The sequence below is a fragment of the Apodemus sylvaticus genome, chromosome 3 (assembly GCF_947179515.1).
Source record: "Apodemus sylvaticus chromosome 3, mApoSyl1.1, whole genome shotgun sequence".
NCBI lineage: Eukaryota > Metazoa > Chordata > Mammalia > Rodentia > Muridae > Apodemus > Apodemus sylvaticus.
The window spans coordinates 78325635-78335140 of record NC_067474.1 but is presented as its reverse complement, the minus strand read 5'-3'; the positions used below and the strand labels follow the sequence as shown (position 1 = coordinate 78335140).

The 9506-nt window shown below is 37.4% G+C and overlaps 1 pseudogene; it reads left to right on the top strand.

Annotated features, from left to right (window-relative positions):
- Positions 1–7969: 7969 nt before the first annotated feature.
- Positions 7970–9007, top strand: LOC127679937 (radiation-inducible immediate-early gene IEX-1-like; annotated as a pseudogene).
- Positions 9008–9506: the final 499 nt, after the last annotated feature.

Here is a 9506-nt window from a genome sequence, read left to right as displayed (position 1 = left end):
AGAGAGAGAGAGAGAGAGAGTTTGTGTACATTTTATGCGTTAGATTTATCTTTTGCTAGAGGATAGGCAAAGGAAAAGAGGATACAACCTTGTTAACTGCCACACATGTTTTATATATTCCACTGTGCATGTGTAGAAGTTGAAGGACAATTTTCACGAATTGATTCTCCTCTTTCACTATGTCAATCCCAGAGATAAAATGCAGATATACAGGCTTGGTGGCAAATGTCTTTACCTGCTGTCAAGCCATCTCTCAGGCCCACAAACTCAGATTTCTTTAAATTGTATTTGATATTGAAAGTTTCTATTTAAGTTTCTTACTTTAGTTTAATTAAAAAATAAGTCATCAATAAATTTCAGCTTGGTATTAGAAGATAGCTTCCAATTTTGCACTATGTATTTATACAAAGTGATATTTAATAATTTCTCATTATATTGAGCTCTGAAAAACTTCGGAGATGTTCTATATCCTGCAGTATCAAAGGTTAATTGTTTATATTAAAATAAACAAGCATGCCCATCTTGTTAGTGTTCAAATTTGCTCTTGTACTTAGTAAATGATAAAATTGTATGTATATAGAAGAATTTTTTAAATTAAAATTATCTATTACTAGGAAATATTTTATATGTATATTTTTAAAATTATGTTTCTATGCATCATTACAAAAACATTTTTTGACAAAGTGGGATTGTGAGGGAAAACATTTAGAAACCTTCTCTAGGATATATGTCCATAACAGCTGATGCTGTCTCTACTGGTAACTACTACAAATTTTCTGCATTAGATTTATCTTTTGCTAGATGATAGGCAAAGTCAAAGAGGATATAGCCTGGTCAACTTCTACTCCATTTTCAAAGAAAAACTATTTCTTTGATCAAAGATCACATAACTCTCCATTTAGCTCTGGCCAAATGCAGTTTAGAGAACTTAATTGATCCTACAAATAGATAACTTCTAGTGTCTTTCTTATCAGTCTGTCTCTTCTAGAAATCCATGTAAGAATAATAAGCCAATATTTCCCAGTAATTAACACTTTCCGGAATATTCCTCATATTCTTTTCTATTAATCTTTACTTGTCTCTTATAAGTGGTGATCTCATTGAGCACAGTTTTAGTTGAGGAAACAGAGACTGAAGAATCAATCCAATCACAGATGTGTTTTCTATACATTAAAGTAGTTTGCATAAAAACGGTTTCCTTTTATATTTGAGTATTTCCTTTCAGTATTCTCTCCCTGACAGTGCAAGTACTAGGCGCACTCTCTCCAGTACTTTTAAATAGTAATCGCACATTGATTCTCTATTTATCATGTCTGTCTTTTTGTTATTAATCAATCTCTGGGAATATCTGATTATACCTGCCATAGCCATGTTCTCTCTGACTTTCTGTCTCTCTGTCTGTCTGTCTCTCTCTCTTTGTATGTATGTGTATATATATATACATATATATATATGTATATATATATATGTGTGTGTGTGTGTGTATGTGTGTGTGCGCACGCATATGTGTGTGTGTGTGTATAGAGAGAGAATAGGAAATCACGAAGAGTATGGACTAATATTCTGTGTTCAGCATTTGATGTGAGTTCTTCTGTTTGACTAGCATTACTTCATCATGCACCAAAAATTCTTCTATGAGCCTTCTTTGATACCTACCTATTAGTAGAGTTATGGCATCTTCCTCTCAGGATAGTTCTTAAAATGCTAGGGTGCATTTAAAGCAATCATCACATGACCTGGAATTGTGGAAATGTCAGCTATTATTATCAGCAATATGTTAGATTTGACATTCTGAAATACTTCAATCTTGATAGTTCGTGTTTCTTGGCATCCATGCCGCATACTTAGTTTCTTCTTCTGGGTTTGTGTGTGACTGTTTTCTCTGTGTGTATTACATGGCTCTTGTGCTTCTGATTTTTTTAACTTGTTATTACCCACAGTAGTATTGCTGAACTAGTGCTCATGTTGTTACAGATTCACTCTGCATTATCTGGCTGGCTCTGAGACTTACTGATAGATGGTGGAACAAGAAGAAAATGTTTCTTTTTAAAGCTCTGTCTTTAACCTTAGAGCTTTGTGTCTTTATTTTGATAACCCAGAGGAATTTCAATCCATTCAGCCTAAGATATCACTCCACCATTATAATATAAAACTGCTCATATGTTAATATATTCTGTATTTACTTGTACCACAACCAACTATGTATCCACTTATGGAAATTATACCTACATATATCAAATTTTATTTCCCTCCAATCTTTTATACTTAAAATATTTATTTGATATGCTCAAAATATTTACACACATGCATTCACGGTCTAATTTCTAGAATCTGCAAATATCACCATCTTTGGAGAAACAGTCCTACAAATGTGATTAAGGATGTTGGATGTCCAGATCAGTACTGGAGAGGTAAATAGCCAGTGGATCTCTGTTAGTTTGAGCTCAAACTTCTCTACATAATGAGTTGCTGAGGTTACATCATGAAAACCTTTCTAAAGTAGTGAGGAAGGAGATTGTGAGATGAGTTGACCAATTAGGGATTTTGAGACAAGCCCTTTAGGTTATCATTAATATTGTTAAATGGAAAGGCAGATGGAAGCCTATGACACCCAGAAGAGGTGATGTGCATGCAAAAACAGAGATTGGAATGATATAACTTTGTGCTAAAACACCCAGTGATACAAAAAACCATCAAGCTAGGAGACACTGGAAGAGACAAGGAGTACACTTTCCTAAGAACCTCTACATGAAGTATGTCCTGCAGTCACCTTGATTCTGATCTGTCTTGAACATCAAAATAAAATGAATTTCTGGCCCTTAAAATTCTATGCTTGTGGTGATTAATTATAGTAGCTACTGACTGGAAGTTAATCCACTCCTCTTCTCTCCATGCTGGTGTTCTAATTCTGACTTTCAACTCAGTAATTGTAGTTACTTTTCTCTCCCAATATTTAGTCTGGCCTGCTTCCAAACTAGCCTTTAACAGATGCAAATCAAGTTACACTGCTTTTATGCCTAAAATATAGCTAACTCCAGTACCTTCAGCTCAGTCCAGGATTTCTACCCCCTCTTCAACACCTTTGTTTTTTTCACAATTCAATTGCATTTGACTGGTCTATTTGCCTCTTACACTTGACAACAATATTTTTTAAATACTACCTCCCTTGTGTTCCCCTTTTCCTTCTCCCCTGCTATTCTGAACTCAGTATGAGTCTCAGTTATTGAAGTTTTTTGTTTAATACTTCTTCTTTCACATGTTGTCAGCTTCCTGGAATCAGAAATCATGTCTCATTTTTTTCTGCCACTTGTTTTTATAATACACTTAATTTTATGAATTTCCGAGTATTTCTCAAACCTGGAGAAAATATATGCTTAGCAGATCAGATTTCTGAAATGGCTCCAGTAATGTTCTATCCTAATATAACTCTGAAATTCCTCTCATTTTTCATATGATCAGTTTAATGATGCCTTCAAAAGTTTGCTTAACATTCAGTCTAAGCCTGGTTTTGTCTATTTCTTTTATCTAGTAGAATGACAACTGAGACCCTGGCATTATCAATGAACAAAGGCTGAAATATTTCTAAACTGAATAACTAAAATTTTACTACTTTTTGAAGTTTTCTTCAACAGATGAAAGTAGGGTTGACCTTTGCCCTATTTATAAGGATTTTTTAGCATTGTATTCACTCCTCTAGATAGTCTTCAGCCTCCTTAAACATACACACACACACACACACACACACACACACACACGGGTATATATACATATGTACACACACACACACACACACACACACACACACATATATATATATATGCAATATAAACGTGTGGAGGTATCAGTACAAACATACAGATATATGCACATGCATTATTACATATATTTTGTGTGAGTATAATTTCATGTAAAAACCCATAAGCAAATAAGGATAAATATATACATGTTAATATAATTGAGTGAGAGTTAATATTAATTATCAACCTGATATGTTCCAGAAGCATCTAGGAGGCAAGCCTTTGAGCATAACCCTAAAGGATGGTATAGATTAGATTAGCTGTTGTAAAGAATTATCTTGATTAGATTAATTGTCATTTGAACACACACTCTGAAAATGGATTGCACCATTCCTTGAGCTGGAGTACTGTGCTTTGGAAAAGGAAAAATGTAACTGAACATCAGAATTTGTTGTTCTCTGATTCCTGCCTGAGGATACAACTTGACTGGCCACCTCAGACTCTCTTTTGCACCATTTCCCTGCCATGATAGACTGCATCCTTGAACTGTGAGCTAAAACTAACACTGTCCAGTCTGTTTCTCTTTTTAGTTTATATTATAATATGTATAAACATATGTTTGTATAGTTATTATGTACATGTTAGGAATAGACTCTAGAAAGAGATCTTAGTAAACAGAACTCTAAATAATAAATATAAATCTGAAGAGCAATACCTTTACTTTTCAGGTGGGAGAAATGAAACCAACTCACATATTATTAGGTAGAATAGAAAAAGAATTGAGGGAATACCTACCCTGGGGCAGCTAACAAGGACAATGGATTAAAGGCTAATGGCACGTTCCCCTCCACTGTGACACTGAAACCCCAAATTCCTGTTTAACATTCTCAATAATTCATTCTCTTTCTGGTGTTTCTGGCAATCACCCTTGTGAGGTTCCAAATGAAACCCTACAGCTATATTCTTTAAGGAAGAAGAAAGACCCATTAACCGAGTGTCTGAACCAGTGTCCCTAGACTAGAGGCCAAGCTATTCAAATATTCATAGGGTTAAAATTGGAAACTAAGAATGATAGCTAGAAAATAATCCCCAATAAATCTTTGACACAGTTTTAAGAAAATGAAGTTTTACCTTGCTTCAACTTTTATCTACGAGGAAGGCTAGGAAGACCCTCGAAAGCCAGATACTTGTGTCATAATTCTTTTTGAGGGAGACTTCAGTTTTCTGTGGCTCAGTTTTCTGACAGGTCTGACTGACTGTAGGCTGGGTTACAAGATATGTTCTGTACCTCGAAACATTCATCGTTCAGTGGAACCATTTACTAAGTTATAGGAAATGAACAATTCTCTAAACTCTGCCACCACAACTTAACAAACATTTTGTTGTTGTTGTTGTTGTTGTTTATTTTATAATATCCTAAGATTCTCTTTTCACCTTTCCCTGTGCTGAGGGATTTTATATTTAAAATCAAGCTTCAAAAGTGTATGAGTCTGAGAGAACCTCAAAGCTCATGTTCTTCTGATATAAGAAGACATTTTCGAGGCCAGCCTGGTCTATAGAGTGAGTTCCAGGACAGCCAGTGCTACACAGAGAAACCCTGTCTTGCAAAAACCAATCTGCCCCCCAAAAAGACATTATTTAATACCTCCTCTTCAATTTAATTTGATATCCATGGATTATAAACTCACTGACCCATGAAGTCAACCAATTTAACTCAACAAAGAAGTGATTTGCATATCCTATATCTGCCTTGTTGAGCAACATGGGTCTACATTTAACCCTTCTTCTCAGTAAACCCAGAAAAGAGAAGATAAATTGATATTATTGCTATTTATAAGGTCTTTCAAAACACCTGTCAAATGATCCAGAAGAGGACCCATACTAGAAACTGATGGACAGAGAATCTATACATTCACTTATTTGTTTTGAGATTCCCTAAAAGTAGACCTTAACACAAGGAGTGTTTATTAAAGTTCAATACAAATCAATGAAAGTAATCCCAATAGAAACATAAATAAATGATAATGTGTCTGAAGAATGAGTTACCACTCTAGTTAGGAATGGGATGTGATACTGGGAGGAGGCTATGTCCTTTGTGAAACTATGAAGACAATGAGGAACATATATATTCAAACTGTTGATCAAGTGGGGGATTGGGGTTTTTAATCTATCAGCTATACCAGCCATGAATTGAGAGCTATACTTAGAGATTATGAATTCAATAGAACTTCCTATGTAGTATCATAGGAGACAAGTAGGAGACACCAAACCAAAAGAAGACTTCAAGGAGAGAAATATAAACGGTATGTCTGGAAGTCAAAAACCTCCCGTAGGGAAAATAAGGGCTGAAAAGCAAAGCATGTAGCACTAGCAATGTCTGCTATACCATTTTAATGTCAGTCTGAGGAAGGAAGACAACAAAATGACTTTGGGTTGATATGAAGAAAACTCTATGTGCATTGCTCACCAGATAAGGAGACATGAAACAGCAAGGATTAATTGTACCAGGAATGGGAGATTCTCATGCAATGTTCTCGCTCCATGTCATTAGAAAAAGATAAAATGGATGGTTTGATGGTAATTAATGACTGTCTCTGTTTGGCCTATAATCCATGTTAGAAAAAAACACAAAAGAGAAGTAAAATTTCTCAATACCACATGAAATCAAAATTCAGTGCATGCAAATAAACATCTGAAAATTAAACATTCATTTTTTTATTCGATATAATTTTTTATTTACATTTCAAATGATTTCCCCTTTTCTAGCCCCCCACTCCCCGAAAGTCCCATAAGCCCCCTTCTCTTCCCCTGTTCTCCCACCCACCCCTTCCCACTTCCCTGTTCTGGTTTTGCCGAATACTGCTTCACTGAGTCCAGAACAAGGGGCCACTCCTCCTTTCTTCTTGTACCACCTTTGATGTGTGGATTATGTTTTGGGTATTCCAGTTTTCTAGGTTAATATCCACTTATTAGTGAGTGCATACCATGATTCACCTTTTGAGTCTGGGTTACCTCACTTAGTATGATGTTCTCTAAAATATGTTGTCTGTAATGGCTTTCACACAACAAAGCAGAACTGTGCAGTGGCCAAAACAATCAAAATATTAGTTCACTCTTTGTGGACCCTACAACAAGAAACTTCTGCACAAAGTATCAAAACTGAGTAAGTAACAAAACCTTAATGACATAATAGATTTAATATTAATATCACTAAGAATTAAATATGCTACGTAGAATGTCTTAATCTGTGAAAGAAGTGGAGAAATTTTTAAAAAACTGTCTACAATGCTATGAAAGAGATATCTTCAAATTATGGCACATGAAATTCTATAGTTTTAAATCATTTGTTAAGCTTTGAACATATGTTCTGACTGTATGCTATATATGGATACATGGATATGTGTGTGAGAGACTAAACATGTATACATAACATGATGTATGTAGGGACGTCAGAGAAAATGTTAGTCCTTTAGTTTCCACTTTGTATGTGTGTGTGATGGTATATATATGTTTGGTGGCCCTTTTGGAGTAGGTGTGGCCTTGTCAAGGTAGATGTGTCACTGTGGGTGTGGGCTTTAAGATTCTCATCCTTGCTTCCTGGAAGTCAGTATTCTCCTAACAGCCTGCAGATGAAGATGTAGAATTCTCAGCTCCTCCAGCACCATGGCTGCCTGGTTGTTGCCATGTTCCATCCTTGATGATAATGGACTGAACCTCTGAACCTGTAAGCCAGACCCAATTAAATGTTGTCTTTATAAGGGTTGCCTTGGTTTTTCAGCAGTAAAACCTTAAGACAGTGTGACAGGGTATTTTGGTGTTTCTTGGTGTGTATGAAAGGCTGGATAGACTATGATTTTCTAGGGATTTTTGTCTCTGTCTGCTATCTAACTATAGTAGTGCTGGGACTGAAATTTCAAGTGACCCTACCTTGTCTGTCTTCTTGAAGATTTTGATGAAGGAATCCTATATCCTCACAATTGTGCAGCATGTACCTTACAACACTATCTCTCCAGCTAGTTTAAATCTTTTCAATCTCCTCTGAAAAGAAAACAAGAAGCACGTTGTAGCATCTGATCACACCAGTTGCCACTATGTTCCTTGAGTATTAGGATTTTTCCTCTCTTTATCTATAGGCAACTTGCCATTATTCAAACTCATTAACCTATTTTCCTTCTTGAAGCTCTGTCTTCAAGTAGTTGAAAACTTTAAACCCTATTCAGAACATGGAAACTATGTGCCACTCACACAACCATCTCCACGTCATGACTGGCCTGAGGGTTCCGGTTCCAGCTCCACCAGCCTGGAACTCTGGGGTCTCTGGTTCCGAGATTTTCAACTTCAACCCTCTTTGGGAGTGGGTGGGTGCGTCTACCACGTGTCTGCATACTTCTGGTAGTTACTGAAAACGCAGCTGTCAGCAAGTGCTTGTTGGCATCCACAATAGTGACTGGGTTTGGTGACTGTATATGGGATGGATATAGCTGTCTCCTGAGAGGCACTGCTTGTACCTGACAAATACAGAGGTGGATGCTCTCAACCAACCATTGGACTGAGCACAAGGTCCCAAAGGAAGAGCTAGTGAAAGGACACAGGGAGCTGAAGGTTCTTGCACCCCCATAGGAGGAAAAACAATATGAACCAACCAGAACCCCCAGAGCTGCCTGGGACTAAACCACCAACCAAAGAGTACACATGGAGGGACCTATGGCTCCAGCTGCATATGCAGCAGAGGATAGCATTCTTGGACATCAATGAGAGGAGAGGCCCTTGGTCCTGAGAAGGCTCTATGTCCAGTATAGAGGAGTAACAGGAGAGGGAAGTGGGAGTGGGTTGGTTGGTGATCAGGGGTTAGGGGTAGGGGCATAGGATAGTGTGTTTTCATAGGGGACACCAGGAAAGGGGGATAACATTTGAAATGTAAATAAAGAAAATATCAAAAAAACAAAAACAAAACAACAAAAAAAATGCAAAGTCAAAGGGTGCTCTACCCTCAAGTTGTCCAGCGTCAGCTATCAGCCAAGGACACCAACATTGCCAAGAGGGTCCTCTTTCTCTTGCTCACCATCATATTCTGCCAGATTTTGATGGCTGAAAAGGGTGTGTTGCAGCCCATGGCTCCGGAAGTTGCTAATAGCGTAGTATCACCTGAGCCCATCTTTGTGCCTATTACTGAGTCTCCGGTCCTGGAACCTGTGAACCTGACCTCTGAGTCTTTGGACTATGCTCTATATCTCAAAGCTTTTCTCCAGCAACATCCAGCAGCTTTCTAAATGTGATGCGTTACAATCTGAAAAAAAAACAAAGAGGCACCAGGGGTACCTGGTGTGCCAGAACGTATCCTAAACTGGGACTTCTAAGGCAATGGTAACTCAGAACACTGCCGCCAAGATAAGATGCTGGTGCTTGGGGCAAGCCTGAGGCAAGGTCCTGGCAAGGCTCACTGGAGACAGATAGAGGTTTTCTTGGTGTCTAATTAATATTTATGTATTCATGTATATCCTCCTAGGTGAAGGAGGGATGTATGTAATATTATTCTGGTGCAGGGGTGTGAGATATGCCCCCATGCTCTAACATAGATATTTATTACGATTTATAGGGTTGATGAGACAGAATTGTGGAAGGAAGGATCTGTGTAATAGGACTCCCAGCTTGGGGAATAGTTTTAGTGGGGGAGGGGGTTAGTGGTGGTGGTGGTTGTGTATAGGTTTAGGGGTAACATTCCATCTTCCAGCACTTTAACTCTGTAGTCTGTTTTAACACTTCCACAGA